Below are 18,745 nucleotides of genomic sequence, written 5' to 3' on the forward strand. Positions count from 1 at the left end.
GAGGCCCGGAGGGAGTTGGCTCCTTAGTTCCTTGCCCGCCCGCACTTTAGGGGAGAAGTGGTCAAGAGAGTGCGCGCTGGGCGCGCTGCAGGATTAAGATTTGGGCGGGGCGGAGGACGTGCAGACCTAAGTGGAAGCCAGGCTAGGAAAGGGGGTGCCCCTAGGCCTGGGGTGCGGGCAGGAAAGGGCTGCGAAGACATGAGCGAGGAACCTGAACTCAGGGACGGGGTTAGGGTGTGTGTGTGACTAGAAACCGCACCTTCTCCGCAGGTTCAACCCCCGGTGCCCGGTCTGCTAGTTGGCTACCCTCTCTGTGCCAGAGTTCCCAGCCCCAGGCAGGAGCGAGGGGGGTGGGGGGGATGGGGGGGGAGGGGGTGGGGAGGGGTCCTCGGTTCCCTCGGGAAATGTCCTCCCAGCCCCTCGCTGGGCGGAGGGAGAGTCGGACATTTTCCTCGGCCTCTTTCCGGGCAGCCGGCGTGGCCACCTCGCAGGGCTGCTTTTAAGGGACACGGGACTCGGGCGGAGCAAAAGGAGACTTTCAGGCCCGCCCTTCACCCCCTGCCCAGGCTCAAGAACGAGCCCCAGCTCTTGCCCACCTCCTGCCCTCACGTAAGTGCAAACACCCAGGACGAGCGATCCCCGCAGGGAAACCCCGGCAAGCTGCGCGCGACCAGGAGGTGACTCTGCGGGGACCTCGTTCCCAGCCCCCGCGGCCCCCCGCCCGAGGGGGCAGGGGCGGAGCGCAGGCGGGCCCGGGGGCGGCCGGGAACCGCGGAGCCGCCCCGGGGGAGGGACTGCGAGCTGTCCCCGGGAGGGGAGGGCGAGCGGCGGACCGGGCTGGGCCCCGCGCGCGCCAGGAGGAAGGAGCCCCCGCCACCGCGGCCGCCGCGTGCTTAGGCTGTCCCCGCCCAGGGAGCCGGAGCCTCCCAACTAACTCCGCCCGCCGCGCCCGTCGCTTCGCCGCCGGCAGGCTCTGGCTTCCGTCCCGGACTGTGCCCACGGCCGCGCAGGTTGGTGCCGCCGCCGCCGCCGCCGCCGCCACCGCCACCGCCGTGGGGCGGGCCGGGCGAGGCTGGGGTGGGAGCGCCGAGGGGGCTCGGAAGTTAGGCAGATGCTGGGGCCGGGGCGCCGACACTGCCCCCTCGGCGCCCGACGCGGTTGTTGATTTCCTCCTCGGCTGCGGGTCCCGGGGAAGCCAGCGCCTCGGCCGGGGAGGGTCGCCGGGACTGAGCCTTCCTCGCGCTCCCCTGGTCTCTCCCTGGCCGCCCCGCCCCGCCGCCTCGGCCTCGGCCGCTTCGAGAGGGGTCACCCCCTCCTGGCTCTCTCACCTTCGCACTTCTTGCACCCATTAATTCGTACGCATTAATTCGTTCTTTCTGCCCCCAACTTCGGGAACTCTCGGTGCCGGTGAGAAAGCCTCCCTGGTTCCTGGCTTGCCCCTGAGACTAGTTTGGGGGGAAGCGGGGTGCGCCGCGCGGGGAGAGGGGCTGGAGCTGGGGAGCGACCTGGGGGGCTTGAGAACCGGCGGGGAAGTGCCGGGAAGCGGTGGAAATTCGCTCTCGCCCGTCGCGTCCTTGCCCAGCTCTGCCCTCCTTCCCGCCGTTCTGCCGGCCAGACTAGTGCGCCCGCCAAGGGTGATCGCAGAGGCGGGATGGAAATAGCCGCCACTTGGCGCTCAGTCGGGATTTCAGTCGGGTCTCGGTCATCCTCCTGTTTGCGTGGCCTTGGGACTCGACCCCTCGGCACTGGGTTGGTGTTTGCGAAACGTGCGTCTCCTCTGCCCACCGCGGAGGGTCGTTGTGAAGGTCCAGTGGGATGACTTAGGGGTGTTCCTCGACTTCGAGCCTTGTCGCCCGTCTCTCGGGAAGCTGCTGGATGGCGGGTCCTGTGTTCTAATCATTGGAGTTCAGGTGCTTCTGCTGAGATGTAATTATGTCTCTAGGTGGTTGGGCGTGTAGCTCTTCTGGGATAAAAGGCTCGTGTTTCCGGATCGGGTCAGGAGTGTTCAGGGTTGAAATCGTTTCTTCCCCACCGAACCCAAAGTACCAAGCTAGGGACCTTACATATATTTCTATGGCCATAGGAATTCAAACAGCGGAAGATCGTTACTGGCCTCGTTCTTTGTAAACGAGAATTGTGTGTGCTTCCGATGTTTGTCAACCTTTACAATCTCTTTTCCATCTGTACTGAAATTTAAATTTGCTAAAAATTCAGGAAGTAGACCTTTATTTTAGTAGGTAAGTTTAGCCATTTAGCTCAAAGAAACGATAGATACTCTATCGTTGGCAACTTTTCAGTTTAAAATCATAGGCACAAGAAGCATGGTTAGCACCATTCTAATTACTGTATGAAGAAAGCAAGTAAATGGCCTAAGAAAGTCAGCTTTAGACTTGATATTAAATGGCTGAGTCCCACCATCCATGAATTCCTGATTTTGTAGACATTTCCTAAGTTCCTGTATTGTACAATACATGGTGATAGGTGCTTAAAAAGACAAATATACAATATATTCCTTGTCCTCAAGAGGCTTCCAGTCTAAATTAGAGAATAATATTTTTACTTCCTATTTTTATATGAACATCGAATATATCCTAATACTACATACAGCAAGTAGAATGATATCAAGAATACATTATTGAAGGCCCTTTAAGATAATTAATTTGGTGAATCTACTTAATAGGTTGAAATAAAAAGTTTACCTAAGCCACTGTTTTCTGAAGTGAAATTTCAAATGTTATTTCACCAAATGGGAGGCATTCTTTGTAATAAAATAAATTCTGTATTTTTAGAATGAAAACTCAGAAAAAGTATCCATGCATATATGATATGGTAATCAAATGTTAAAAGCTATAGAAAGTTCAATTCTAATTCAGCTCTCTTTAGTCAAGTCAATTTATGGTGCCCATATATGTTTTTTTCTCAGCTCTTTGAGAAAGGAAATTATAATGGCTAGAAAAAGTACAGAGATTGAATGTAATATTTTTAATAAATTGAAACTTGAACACTTAAAGGCCTATGGGCCCTGGATTGACTCTGGAAATTTGACTGAAACAGTTACAAGATTCTCAGAGGTTGTGTGTTTTTGTTTGTTTTGTTTTTGTTTTTCCTATTTTAAAAGAATTTAGCTTGGCACAAAGGATGGGCAAGAATTCCGTCTGGAAAAGATTGACCAGGCTGTGTTGTATTTGGTGCAACATCAGTGACATCTCTGGTTCTTGTCAGTGAGGCAAGCCACCTTGAAGGGCATCCTGAGGGAGATGAAGTTAACTTTACACTTGGCCTTTTTGCTTAGCACCTTTTTTTTTTTTTTTTTTTTTTTTTTTTTTTTTTTTTTTATCATTTTGAGATTAAAGATCCTGTCACTGCTCTGGAAACTGTGCGGTTTGGTAAATAGTCATGAGTCTTCAGCCAGGAAGCTTCTTATGTAAGAACTTTATTTACCCCTTTTAACTCCTTTAACTAGTAAAAGCTAATTGTTAAAACTACACACACATAGCTTTACAAAAAAAGTCTCTGAATAAAGTTGTTGGTATTATGTTCTCTCAAGTCTCCTTGGAGGAGTTTTGGTCATCTTTATCTCCTGTCATTTACTGTACTTGTGTAGAGAATAAGACCTTCATTTTACCCAGGGTTGAACAGCTAGTTAGTGGCGGCAAGAGTAGATCTATAATTCATATTGCTTGAGTAATAGTTCTGTGGCTTTCTTTCTTTCTTTCTTCCTTCCTTTCTTAACCCTGGGTGGTCTTTTATCATCTAGGGTATATTAACAATCTCATGTTTGTAAATTGTATATGGTTAAAACTTTTGGATTTGGGTTCTCGTGGGCCTGGGTTTGAATCCTGCCCTGCCATTTAGTAGTCATGTAATAATGGGTAAGTTACTTAACCTCCCAAGTCCTCAGTTTCCTCATCTCCAAAACGGGGATAATGGAAGTACCTGGCTCAAAGGACTGTTATTAGGATGAAATGCGCTTAGCACATTGCCTTTATTTAGTACAAAACCTACTTCTCTACTAAAGTAGTTATTTTAGTTTCTTGGGGCAGGGGATGATGTTTCAAAATTTAAAAATAAATAAAATTAAATTGTTGTTTAACATTTAAAAAATAAAAGCAAAAACAAAACTATACGTCACCCCCTTCCCCAATATTTTGAATTGGTCATTCTTCAGCTAATGTTTGTTTATTTAGTCAGCAATGTTTATTGAGCTCCTACTGTGTGTTGGACTTTTTCCTAGGCACTGGCATACAGTGGCATAGAAGATAGTCGTAGTCACTCTTTTATGACCTTAAGAGTCTGGGGAGGGATCTGGACTTGTAAACAGAAAATTATAATCTCATGTGATTCGTGCCATGATAGGGGTAATGCAGAGAACCACAGGAGATGGGATGGTGGGGGCCTGGTGAGAGAGTGTCCTCCAGTGCATCACCTCATTGTACCTGGGGCTGGTGGTGGGTAGGGAAAGCTTACTGTGAATACACTAAAACCTGAAGAATTAATGATAATTAGCAACTGCAGAAGTTGGGGATTGAGGAATGTCCCAGACCAAGGGGAACAAACAGAGCATGATGCGTTAGAATGGAAGTCAGGTAGATAATGTAAAAGAATAAATGAATGAGAGTGGGAAGGAGAGGTGTGGCACCTGCAGAACCCAGGCTTTGTTCAAAAGAAACAGTGATACTCAACTCCAGCCAAGTGTTGTCAGGTTGGGATGCAGGCCTTGTATGGCCAGATGCCCTGGTTGTTGTTGTTGTTTTTAAAAAAATTGTTTTTAGTGTTTACTTTTGAGAGAGAGAGAGAGAGAGAGAGAGAGAGAGAGAGAGAGAGAGAGAGAGAGACAAAGCATGAGCAGAGGAGGGGCAGAGAGAGAAGGAGACACAGAATCTGAAGCAGACTCCAGGCTCTGAGCTGTCAGCACAGAGCCCGATGCGGGGCTCAAACTCACATATTGTGAGATCATGTCCTGAGCCAAAGTCGGACACTTAACCAACTGAGCCACCCAGGAGTCCCAGAGGCCCTGGATTTTTAAGAAGAGCTGACTGTCTAGTGTAAGAGATTTGGGTACTCTAAGCTCAGGGTCCCCCTTCTGCAATGCAATCATTAGGTATCACTTGCCCTGTTTGCATCATACTTGGGAACTGGGTTTCAAAGAGCTGGCACAACTGTATTAATACCCTTGCTATTGCTGTTTCCGTGAGTAGTGTGGTCCTTTGTCTCATACTTAGCAATCTCCTGTCTTCTCCCAGCGTCTCTAAAGCTGTGACATGCTTATTTGTTAGCTTGCCAATTGGGTAAAATCTAAGATCCTTTACAGTTCTTTAAAGCCACTAGCTACATTGCTTAAATTTAAATTTTAGTTAATTAAAAAAAAATGTTAATTTCTCTATCACACTGGCCACATTTTAAGTGTTTAATAGCCACATGTGGCTAGTGGCTACTGTTGTAGGAAGAGCAGATACAGAACATTTCCATCACTGCAGGAAGTTCTACCAGGGATTGCTGGTTTAAAGCTTCAGATTTTTTTGTGTGTTCTTGGGTGAGTTGAGATGAGTTGTTGATTTCGACAGCCTAAAAATGATAACTTGTTTTCATGTTAGGCTCATAGGAGTTCCTTTATACAAAGGAAATATTTCAGTTTGAATAATCAATATAGTATTTGGTTCAGGCCTCTTGGGAAAATAAAAGCAGAAAATTACCTAAAGTGTCAGTTTGGAGACTGGACAGACGAGGGCCATGTGGCAACAGAAATTCTCCATGTATATGGCATTCCTCAGTATCATGTGGAGATAGGATCTGTGCCCAAAGGAGCTTGAACTTCTGCACACTGTCTTCAGTTTCATCTACTAGGCATGTTTACTGTGAAAGGATAAGAGGTGCGCATTCGCAAGGAGGTTCTGGAACACTGCCAGTCCACCAGCACCCAGGCTGCTCCTTCTGCCCTCCAGCTGTGCCATCTGAATTCATATAGAGGATGGAGGAAAGGAACAAGATTCCCAGTGGCTCTGATTCAGGGAGTTTAAAGGGACAGCCTGGAGGACAGAGCAAACTAGATTCAAACAGGAGAAAAAAAAAGTAGTACTTTACAGCACAACTTTCAGTGACACCGCGTGGGTGGGAGAAAATGCCAGGAAATGATAAAAACAGCAGATCCCCTCTCTGTCGGGGCGGGGGGGGGGGATGTGGCAGGAGGGCAGTTCATTTTGAGGAGGTCATGGACCACAAGTCCCGGGAAGGAGAAGCACAACATTATTTCTATCATTCTTTCTGTCATTCTGTAGGCCCAGGCAACAGCAGTGGCGGCCTCAGAGGACAGTTTTTTACCTGCATTGACTGTGAAATTGACTGCAGTCATGTAGGTACAGCATAAGCAAAACAAAGGACAGTGGTTGAAATTTAAAAAAAATGGAGGCGGAGGCCCTTAGGGAAGAATCATATTACCCACCTGCTATTTCCCTGGCTAGAAATGCCCTATAAAAAATTTCAGATTTGGGGAATTTCATTTACGTGTGGCAGAAGAAATTTGCTTGTACATATTTCTAGTGTAATAAAATGGTTCGTACGTGAAGACAAATCCAAAGTTTTAAAAATTTGAGTTTTAGAATATTTTAAAAATTGCATTTATTGTTCACAAGTTCTTACATGCATAACCCAGAGTACGCTATGGCTGTCTTTTAGAACTCTTTCACAGAAGACTTTTATAAAAGAGACAGGTTAATTTTGAAGTCGCAAGATGATTGGATGATTGTTTGCATGTAACTAACTGGAGGGCTTCTGTGTTAAAGAAAATTTGTATAAGCTACACATAGAGCTCTTGTTTACCCTGCTAAATGCATAGACAAGCCCTTATTTTCACAGATACTCTTCAGGTTTTAATAGATTTGGGGAAAGCTGGATCATGTGCTGTTAGGGTTTGTACCAATGTAGAGTCCCCTGCATAAATTTCTCAATTAGTGAGCTTTTACTCCATTTTGTGTTTCAGTGTTACTTTGCTCCATGTCTTTTTGTGTGTGTGTGAATTTTGAAATCTTAGTTCTGGAGGGGTGGAAAAGGTTTGTGATCTTCCCTGTATTCTTCCCGCCCCTCCCAGCCTAAATCTCACACCGTCAGTTTTTTAGCATGCTTTCGTTTTTCCCTTTCTGTTTTGTTTGCCACAGTTTTGTTAGCACACTTCAGGCTTGCATTTCCTTGTGTCTCCTTTCTCTTCATATCAACAGCATGAAATTGGAAGTAATCATTGTCTGTTGTATTTCTGAAGATCAGAATTCTCAGCAGTTTCATGCTGTCCTTTCGCAGGCAGGGTGTGGTAAATCATCTTTGTAAAACTGGAGTATGTGGTTGAAACTGTTGTGCCCTTCTCAGAAACAAACCCAGGAGACTTGGCTGTTGATTGCATGAGTCACTGATGGGCTCAAATGAAAGGAGATGGTACTAGGTTGCTTTGCATTCACGTCCACGTTACCTCTTATTTTAAAAGAAGCCTGAGGGGTGCCTGGGTGGCTCGGTCGGTTAAGCATCCGACTTCAGCTCAGGTCATGATCTCACGGTCCGTGGGTTCGAGCCCCGTGTCGGGCTCTGTGCTGACAGCTCAGAGCCTGGAGCCTGTTTCAGATTCTGTGTCTCCCTCTCTCTGTGACCCTCCCCCATTCATGCTGTGCCTCTCCCTGTCTCAAAAATAAACGTTAAAAAAAAAAAATTAGAAGAAGCCTGAAATAAAGAAAAACCAGCAAGTTCTCCCTTTTCCCTCAGAATTTAGAATTACATGGATTCAGCATTAGGTGATAAAAACAACAACAGTTGAGGGTTACAAATCAGGCTTTGTCCTTTAACCCCTGATTTCCTGTGGTGTTCAAAAATTTTCAGTGTGTACATTTCCTCAAGTCATACATGAGTGGCTTTAATCAGTAGCAAAGTGGGTTCTTTCTATTATATGCCATTTCCTCCATGGACCTTGCCTCACTTAGCTATTGCTCTATGCCTAATTGACCACAGTGAAATGTCTTTAAAACATTTTCCGGGGACTGAGGACTTTTTTGAGAATTTTTATAAGAGCAAATGCCAAGAAGGAAAGTTTGAATAGTTTCTTTGCAGAGACAATTGTTTCCAGAGAGACTGATGAGTCAAGGAGTCCTTAATAGGATATGTAGATGTAACCTTTCACCTAGTTACTGTCATTACCTAAGTCATAACTATGTAGTTTTAGCAAATTGTTTGGACTGGTTCTTGTCTAGTTCTTAATGTAACAAACTCCCTTCGTCCCATTGTTTTCCAGTCTGTAGTCAGTGTTGTTTCAAAGTTTGTATTGCCCTCGGCTTCCCCTTGCTCCTCCTGTTTTAGTGCCAGCTTGTTATCATATTATATGTTTTCACTAGTATCTTTGTCTTCAGCTCTTCTTCAGTGTTTGTGGAAAGTTTTTACATATGTATTTGATACTGGCTTCTAGCTCTTTGGTTCCTACCAAGGGGCCTTCTTTCACTTATTCAACAAATATTTATTCGGTGCCAGTCATGTACTAGGCACTGTTCTTGACCCTAGAGATTCGATAGGGAGCAAATTATTCATGATCTGTGCTGTCATGGAGTGAAGAGTCCAAGATGAAGACAATCATTAATTTAAAAATACCCACAGCAACAAAAATTACATGAATGTACAGAGTTAAATGCTCTGAATAGAACAATAAGGTGTTATGGGCTTGTGTAACAGGAACCCGAGTAAGTAACACTCGATTAATACCTGAAAAATGAGGTGGAGAATTTGAGAGAGGGTGGGGAGAAGAATGGTCCTGACAGCAGACAGAAGTTTGTGCAAAGGCCCTGTGAAGGTGGTTGTTCATGGGGAGGAGATGGATGGCTGCTGCATTCCAAGTAGAAATGACCATGTGCATTACACCTGTTTGTATGCTGTGGAGTGGTGGTAAAGATGGATTAAAAAGTGTTTTAGAGGATAACATCAGCCGTATTTGGGAATAAGATTCTTTCATTCAGTCAGCAAATATTTATGAGTCCCTGCTTTATGCCAAGATTTGTGCCAGGCTCTGGAGATACAGCTGTGAATAAGACAAGCAAGATCCCTGTACTTGTGGAGTTTATGTACTGACGAGAGTAATGGCTAGTCAATAATTTAAAAATAAATATAATTTGAGGTAATAACAAGTCTTATAAAGACAAATGAAGCCATGTAAGGGAATGGAGAATGACAAGGGGAGAGTCTTCTTGTAAAGAGTAGTCAAGAACGATCTTTCTGAAGAGGTGGGTCTTTTGAACAAAGACCCAAATAAAGTGCGGGAGCTAACCATGCAAAAATCCTCTACCAAGCGGAGGGAGCAGCTAGTACAAGGTCTTGAGGCTGAAACAAGAACCCCCCCACACACTCAAAAAAAAACCAAGAAGGCCAGTTTGTCTAGAAATATGTAAGCTCTCAAGGATGTCTTGCTCGAAGCTGAAACTTCGAGCATCTAGAGAGATTCATTATACTCTGTGTAGTCATGACCACTCTTTCAAAGCCACACGCTGTACCAGTCACAATCCCACTTTGCTCTGCCATTAAACTGTTGTTAACACTGCTACTGGGACAGTTTCCTTTATCACATCACACACCCGCTGAAAGTCAGGCATTGGTAACTGCTTGTCCATCATGTCAATGATAACCCTTTGATCGGCTCAATGGAAGGACCCCTTTTTTAAAATTTTAACCCCATTTTCCATTATATCCTTCTCTGGACTTCTCCATTTAGTCATTTGAAGGGCCCGAAGTTTGTTTCGGCCTTACCCATAATTTGTTATCTTTCTCCTTGATGTTACATTTATTCACTATGGTGCCTCTTTCCTTTTTGTTAGTCTGTTTCCAGCTCTTCCTTCAAGGCCAGGTTCGTAAGTTACCAGTTACTTTTTCTACCAGTTTCTTCTAAATTACCCATTTTATTTGGATCACTGAGCACCTCAGCCTAGTCAGTCTGTAGGATACTATTTTTTTCCTTTGTTCCTTGAGTCATTGGAAGAGGCACCACTTTAAAGTGCTACTGTTGTTTCAAGTTAAAATATTTATGATTCTATTCTTCCTAGAAAAGACTGGGCACCAATACTAGCTCTGCCATATGCATATGCGACTTTGACCAACGCATGCAACCCTTTGAGGTTCAGGTTCCTTGTCAGTAAGATGAAGATGATAATCCTCCCCTATTTCATTCACAGTGTGGTTGTGAGAAGTAAATGAAGTAAAACACAGGAAACATGTTTTAAACAAATGTAAGTCATTATTTTAAATACTGTAGTTGGGGGGCGCCTGGGTGGCTCAGTCGGCTAAGTGGCCGACTTCAGCTCAGGTCACAATCTCGCGGTCCGTGAGTTCGAGCCCCGCGTCAGGCTCTGGGCTGATGGCTCAGAGCCTGCAGCCTGCTTCTGATTCTGTGTCTCCCTCTCTCTCTGCCCCTCCCCCGTTCATGCTCTGTCTCTCTCTGTCTCAAAAATAAATAAAACGTTAAAAAAAATTAAAATAAATACTGTAGATGGGCATATTTCATTTCCTCATCTAAATTGCCAGTTTTTCACACCAATTCCTAGTGTGGAATCTCGTGTGCTGCCGGAATTCTTTGAGGCTTCTTGAGCTTCTAGCCTCACTACGCAAGCTTGGGACATGCAAGTCCATGTCCTGTGTAATAGTTTCCTGGGGCTGCTATAACAAAACACCAGAAACTGGGTGGCTTAGCACAACAGAAACATATTGTCTCATGGTTCTGGAGGCTCTGAGCTTAGTGTATGGTCAGGGTGGGTTCCCTCTGAGGGCTGTGAGGGGGCATCTCTTCCATTCCTCTCTCTTAGTTTCCAGGAGCCCCTGGCATTCCTTTGCCTGCAGATGCAATTCTCTTGGTGTCTTCACATCACCATTCCTCTGTGTCACTGTGTCCAAGTTTCCCCTTTGTATAAGGACACAGTCATTGGATTACAGCCCACCCTAATGTCCTCATCTTAACTTGATCACTTGCAAAGATCCTATTTCCAAATAAGATGACATTCACAGATACTGGAATAAGACTTTAACATCTTTTTTAGGGGATGTGATTCAACTCACATCTGCATGATTCAATACACATTAAGAAATGGTAACCACAAATATCATGAATTAGTTGTGTAGTATTAGAATGATTGATAGAGGTGATGGGTTAGGTATGTAAGAGCTAATCTTCTGTATGACATAGGGCAAAATAAATGAAATACCTGGTCAAAGTTCCATGTGAAATTCTGAACGTACGTATATACTCATTTAAGAATTCTGCAAGTCCTGTTAATTTCCAGTTGGTATAAATTAGAATAGAGAGGGACAACCATACTTTTCTTTTAATAGTACATTCAGATATTGTACTGATGTGAATGGAAACAAATAAGTAATTCTTCTACTTATTCATATAATCTTTATGTAGACTCTTGTGTGTGAAAAGTTTTATTGCTTCAATTGCTTCTTTGGCCTAAGCATGCTTCCTTTGACTCTTTGGAAGGCCACATGTGGTCCTGTGACACAGACTAACCACTCTCCACTAAACGTCTGGAAGGATCTGTGGTTTTTATGTTATTAGATGGCTCAGCCTCGGTTGATTAAAAACTCACTCTTCTCTTAGGCTTAAAAATCTCATATATTTGTTTTTATCATCAGTTTCTTTTTTGTTTGCTTTTATTTATTTATTTATTTATTTATTTTTGATACACAGGGAAGAGTTTAATACGATTCTATCTGTTGATGTTGGAGAATGCTTAAGTGCTTCTCTTGCAAGAGTTTTTATCATATTTGGCATTAAGGTGTTCCATTTTTCGTGTTACTCTTCAGACGGCCTCTTCTTCTAGTGTTCAGGGCAGCCTTTGTTACAGGGGCCCTGAGGAAAGGTACCTGCAGCTGGTGTGGTGGTATTTTCCTGTGTACCTGGCCGACCTGTTTAAAAGTCTGACCATTTTTTATTTTCTAATAGTCTAGCATGTAGATCACATCTGAGAAGCCTATGGTAGGAAGCCATTCAGATTTAGTGAATAGAAATTGAATACTTGACCTTTACCACAAAAGTGGCTATTTTTGGTCAATCAGAACTTTTTTAGCATAGCTCTTATATTCCAAATAATTATGTGATAGAGAAAGGTTTTAATTGTTGCACTTTAATTAATTTGTTTCACTGTTATTGCTATGTTGAGATTTTTGCTAAAGGAAAAACAGCCATGGATTATTTCTGCTTATACTTTTTTGTAAAAATTTTTTAAAGAAAAAGGCAAGCAGTGAATTTCAGATTTCACTGTTACTGTAGAAATAAATTTCCTCTTGGTATGCAATCAAGTAGATGTCATCAGGAGAAAAAAATGTTTTGATCGTTATTTTCCAAATCTACTAGAACATCTTTCTGAAACTAGAAAAAAATTGAAAAATCATATGAGAAGGATAAAGTCATCACAGGATATTAAATTTATTGCTACCTTAGTCTTCACTATCTGCAAAATTTGATTTTTCCTTGTTCTTAAGCAAAGTTTTTGACATATATTTTACTTTCTAAACATAAACACCAGAGGGTCAAAACAGTGACTGAAGTGATAACATCAACCAAAAATATGTTGAAGAGAGAACATGTTAGATAGAAAATTTCATGGGTTGAGGAGTGAGACATGTGGGGAAAACATTTGAAAGAAGTATATTTGTTCCTGGAGTCAGGAAAGATCTTGATTCTGGTCATTTAAATTTTTTTTTGCTATTTTTGTTTTGGCAGTTTTTCATTGTTCCACTTTAAATGTGTATATTCTTTCTCCTGAAAACATGAGCTTTAAGCTATACTTGGGACTATTTGGTGTTTCATGTAATCTCAGCATCTAGTAGAGATATTTGACCCAAGGAGTGCTTAATCACTAGGTTCTGGGGCAGTCATTCCAGAGCATCATCAACTTCATTGATACTGGTTGTCTCATTGAGTAAATTCTCTATACTTGAAAAATACAGTTTTTGTTTGTTTGTTTTGAGGTAGTGAAAAGGATGGACTTGAGAGTTAAAATGCCTTATGTTCAGACTCTAGGTCTGACTTTTACCAGTTTGTGACTTCAGACAAATGACTTATTTTCTCTATGCCTCAGTTTCCTAATCTCTGAAATGAAATAATATAATAATAATAATAATAATAATAATAACAACAACAATGACTCCTCACAGGGTGCCTGGGTGGTTCAGTCAGTTAAGCATCTGACTCTTGATTTTGGCTCAGGTTATGATCTCACGGCTGTGAGATTGAGTGCTAAATCAGACTTTACCCTGAGTACTGAGCCTACTTGGGATTCTCTGTTTGCCTGTCTCTCTCTGTGCCCTTCTCCCACTCATGCTCTCTCTCACTCTCTCAAAATAAACAAGTAAACTTAAAAAAATAATAATTCACCAGTAGCCCTTGTGATACTGGTTATATGCCAGGCCTTGTTCTAAACACGTCACATATTTTTAACACATTTAAGTCTCACAGCAACTTTGTGCCATAGGTAGTTATTACTCCAGTTACAAATAAGGAAAATCAGCCACTCATAGGTCAACGTAATTTACCCAAGGTCACATTGATATTAAGTGGTGTGGCCACTATTTGAATCCAGGGATTCTGGCTTGGGGGCCTATGCCACCCTGGAACAGAGGAGACGCTCATGTAATGCACTTAGCCCGGAGTCATGCACTTATGAGCACTTGAACTACCGCTCCTTTTCACCATTACTGCTATTACAATAACTACTACTACTGTTTATATTGCCCACTCTGATTCATACCTAACTATATTTTAATAATAATCATTTTCCCAAACACTCTCTATAGACTCTGAAAAAATGACTTTACTAGTCTCTCTTATTGTTTCCCCCTTTTTAGTTATTTTCAAGGCATTGATTCCTAAAGGAGTTTTTGAACGTAATATTTTAGCATGTCCATATAATAAAAGTATTTTGTACAGTGGAGCCATTTATAGGTCGTAGCTATACAAAAAAAAAAAAAAATCCACAAGGTGTTGGTTAAGCTTTTGGGAGTTATAAATTCTTGACAGCCATTTTATTAAAAAATTAAAAAAAAATTTAATGTTTATTTATTTTTGAGAGAGAGAGAGAAAGACAGCATGAACAGGGGATGGGCAGAGAGAGAAGAGAAGGAGACACAGAATCAGAAGCAGGTTCTAGGCTCTGAACTGTCAGCACAGAGCCCACCCAATGCAGGGCTCGAACTCATGAGCCGTGAGATCATGACCTGAGAAGTCTGACTGAACCACCCAGACACCCATAAAAAAATTTTTTTTAATGTTTATTTATTTTTGAGAGAGAGAGAGAGCAAGCAAGTAGGGGAGGGACAGAGAGAGACAGGGAGACATAGAATCCTAAGTGGGCTCCAGGCTCTGAGCTGTCAGCACAGAACCTGACGCAAGGCTTGAACTCACAAACTGCGAGATCATGACCTGAGCTGAAGTCAGACACCCAACCGAGCCACCCAGGTGCCCCATTGATAGCCATTTTAGTGTCTCTTCAAAGAAGTTAAGCCCTGTCACAGTTTAAAACCTTTATATTTCAGTATATTTTATACTTGATTCTGGGGCGGGGGGGGGGGTGGGGGGAGGGTGGGCAGTAAGATGTGAGGGTAGTTGGGAACTAAATGTCCTAATAACCTTTTTTTCCCATTGCTAAAAATTATAATTCTGATAATCATTTAGGATGATCTTTCTTTCTTTCTTTCTTTCTTTCTTTCTTTCTTTCTTTCTTTCTTTCTTTCTTTCTTTCTTTCTTTCCTTCCTTCCTTCCTTCCTTCCTTCCTTCCTTCCTTCCTTCCTTCCTTCCTTCCTTCCTTCCTTCCTTAAGTAATCTCTACACCCACTGTGGGGCTCTAACTCATGATTCAGAGATCAAGAGTCTCATGTTCTACCAATTGAGCCAGCCAGGTGCCCCTAAGATGCCTCTAAAAAATGAAAATAAACCCATTTTCCAGTTAGGAATGAAATTGAAGATTTTTGTCATTGGTACTACATTCTAAGCAGGGGAAACATAGGAAATGGCCAGAAGTGGTTTTAGTTTTTAAAGTATAACCCTGTATGGAGTTTAAACACACCAACTTTGCAATGTTAACTAAGATTTTTTTTTTTATTTGTACAAAATACTTGGTGGTGACAATGATTTTGGCTCCTTCCCATAAACACTGTGTACTTATGCCTAGTGACTTAGTCTAGAGTTATCAACTATGGGAATACAAAGGGAGGAAACACTGGGGGAGGAAGCTTTTAGAATCCTGAGAAGAGGAAATTGATGTTTACACTGCTGTTGGCTAGTTTTGAAGCTTTTAAAAATAAAGTTGCATTGTATATCTCAAATTTTGTAGAAAGAAGACTAATGCCAATTGGAAAATAGCATTCTGGGAAGGCTTATGACCTGAGTGGCTCGGAAACCCCCTCAGAGGCCATGGCTCACTAGAAGGTCTGTGGCTAGGTTTAAAAGAAGAAATGTTTATGTGTTCTCATTCTAGTAAACTATGGACATAAGTATCATGATAATTGCTCCCATTTATTGAGGGAGTTTTTTATAAAGGAGAAGAAAATCAGCTTCCTGGCCTTAGATACTTTGGTTAAGTCTTAGCTCTCCATTTCAATAGCTACGTGACCTTGGACAAATCACTGAACCTCTCAGTGTCTTAGCTTTATCATCTTTAAAACAAAGATATGTAGTACCTATTATATGTGGTGTAGTGGTTGTAATTATTTTTTGAAGTGATGCATATAAAATGTTATGTGTGTATAAAATGCATACAAAATGCCTAGCACATGATTAACTGTATAGTAAATATTAACTATTACTATTATTACTATTACATGTTGTATACCTACCTGGAGTACTTGTACTGTTTTCTATAACCCTGCAATGCAAACCATTATCCCTGTTTTACAGAAGAAAACTGAAGCTCACAAAGGTGAAGTATTTTGTTCTGAAGGTGAATTCATGTGAAAATGGTCCTTCTTTTGGCATCCTTTTCATCCTGATGGTTATGTTCTGCTGTTGCCCATTAATACCAAGCTTGTGAGATAGAGCATAAGGGGTTTGCGATTGTTTTTCTCAGAATTTATGTACTAGGATTATGATGCAATTTACAAGATACAGCATTCTCAAACTTATGAAATACAAAGGCCTCTTTTCATCCTTATTTCCAGTTTGACTTAATTATGTTAGTCGTAATGTTATGTAAATATATCCCAACATGGAGTAAATGTCTTAGTTTATAGCATTTACACAGTTATAAAATAAAGCAAATTTACAAATTGAATGCCAACAAAACTGCAAAAACAATAAAATTCAAGTAATGACATTAATTTATGTGACAGATGTGTTATTCTGCTGCAAGTAAACTGTCAATTTTGGGTTTATCCATACTCCAGATGGGTTTTATGTGTAGTCTATGACTACCTTTTGATTTAATACTATTAATGTATCATAAACCTTTGAATATCTATGGTTTCATGTGTTCCAGCTCAAGAAACAATGTCTTTTTAAATGAATGTTTTATGATTTGATAGCAATTTCAAGCTGTTTGACAGTTCAGAGTAATAGGACTTTAGGAATACCAGTTTTACCGGGTGTTACTTGACAAACCTGAAAAGCTGTTGTATTCCCTTCAGAGTCGGTGTTTAAGAGTAACCTTCACCCCAGTCCTGGCCCTGAGCATAGGACCTGGAGTCAGACTTCTTGGGTTCTCATTGCTGCAACAATACATTTACAGGAAACTTTAGGTGAATTATACATTTCTTTGTGATAAATGAAAATTACTGGGTCAACTCGTGTGAAGATACGCGTATTTTGTTTTGCATTGCATTTGATTGCCATTTACAGTGACAGTGTAGAAGAGGGCCCAGTTTACCACATCCCCAGTTGGGAGACAACAAACATTTCTTGGAAAAAGCCAAATGGGATAAATATTTTAGGCTTCGCAGGACACATGCAATCTCTGTTCCAACTGCTTAACTCTGCTGTTATTTGTAGACATTGAAATTAAACTTCATATAATTTTCACGTCACAAAATTTTCACGTTACACGATTTTTTTTCCCCCAACAATTGAAGAATGCAAAAACCATTCACTTTTAGCTTGCAGACCATGCAAAAATGTCTGGCAGGGCATTTGAGTTCAGGGCCTGGTTTGTCCAGGCCTGCCCTCGACGACATGTGATAGAGTGAAAAGGTATCTCTTTTTTCCTTTTATTTATGAAGGCAGTAGAGTGTGGTGAAGAACACAGCAACTCTGAACAGAGCCTGTTTGCCCTTGGAATATGACTTTTTCGTTGACTCCGTTTTCTCAACTGAAAAATAGGGGAAAGTTTTTTTTTGTATCTCGGTTGCAGGAGATGAGGTAAGAAACTGGACGTATAACATGTAGCACAGAGTACATTGTCTGCAGCTTTAGCTCTTGTCATTTCTTTAGTTACTATTGAGGTCATACAGTTTTCATGTACTTATTGGCTATTTTAATATTTTGTTCTTTTATGACTTCTACAGTCATATTTACTCTTTATTTTGATGCAATGCCGTATTTATATATTATCAACCCATTGTCAGACACTTAGTGAATTATTTTTGTTTGCCTTCTGGTTTTGTAGTGGTGAGTTTTTAAAAAAAAATAGTCTCTCAGTTTTATATATTTCAGTTATTGGAGAAATGCAATTATTTCAGTTGTTGAAGATAAATGCAATACATTTATCTTCTCCATTGTTTTTATTTTTGTAAAAATATTCTCACACGAAGGTCAGATAATATTTACCTATATTTTTAGTCTAGTTGTTTTATAATTTCACATCTTAACTGTTTAATTCTGGAATTAAATCTTACATATGTCATGATTAATACCGTTTAATATAGATTGTTACAAATTAGTTCCACATCATGAATTGATGAGTTATTTCCTCCCCACCCGTTTAAAGTGCCACTTTTTTCTGATTCCAGGTAATTTGGTTGAATGGAATTGGACCTGAAAAATATTTTGGGGGGGAGCACCTGGCTGGTTAATTCAATAGAGTATGTGACTCTTGATCTTGGGGTTGTGAGTTCAAGCTCCATCTTGGGTGTAGGGATTACTTAAAAATAAAATACTAAAAAAAATGTTATTTTAAAAACAAGGCTGTCAGTATGAGACTATTCTTTGGCCTTCAGTATTGGTAATTTGGTACAATATGAAGCTTTTATATGACTTTAATGATTTTTATCTATCTTTTAATTGTGGTAAAAAACATCACAAAGTTTATCATATGAACTCTTTTTAAGTGTATATAGTTCAGGAGTATTAATTAAATTCATATTTTTATGTAACAGATCTCCAAAACTTTTTATTACTTATAAAACAGAAGCTCTATACCCATTAGACAATAACTCTTCACTTCCTCCTCCCCTTGCTCTGGTAACTACCATTCTGCTCTATGTTTCTATAATTTGACATTTCAGATAACTCGTATAAATGGAACCATGCAATATTTGTCTTTTTGTGACTGGCTTGTTTCACCTAGCATAATATCTTAAGTTTAGAACTTCTTAAAAATATTTTTTCTAGGACACCTGAGTGTCTTAGTTGATTAAGCCTCCTCTTTAAAAACAAAAAAATTTTTAACGTTTATTTTTGAGAGAGAGAGAGACAGACAGGCAGACTGTGAGTGGGGGAGGGGCAGAGAGAGAGGGAGACACAGAATCCCAGACAGGCTCCAGGCTCTAAGCTGTCAGCACAGAGCCAGACATGGGACTCAAATCCATGAA

The 18,745-nt window shown here is 41.4% G+C and overlaps 1 protein-coding gene across 16 annotated transcripts in view; it reads left to right on the forward strand.

Annotated features, from left to right (window-relative positions):
- Positions 1–875: 875 nt before the first annotated feature.
- PAM (peptidylglycine alpha-amidating monooxygenase) overlaps positions 876–18,745 on the forward strand; it is a 286,468-nt gene continuing 268,598 nt past the window's right edge. For 15 of the 16 annotated variants that reach the window (XM_045034321.1, XM_023258812.2, XM_023258813.2 and 12 more), the window contains exon 1: positions 888–1,010. The gene's annotated coding sequence lies outside the window, so the exon portion shown is untranslated. Of the gene's footprint in view, positions 1,011–18,745 lie in introns of all 16 variants that reach the window. The other variant, XM_023258791.2, reaches the window with a different exon arrangement.

Source organism: Felis catus, chromosome A1 (assembly GCF_018350175.1).
Source record: "Felis catus isolate Fca126 chromosome A1, F.catus_Fca126_mat1.0, whole genome shotgun sequence".
Lineage (NCBI taxonomy): Eukaryota > Metazoa > Chordata > Mammalia > Carnivora > Felidae > Felis > Felis catus.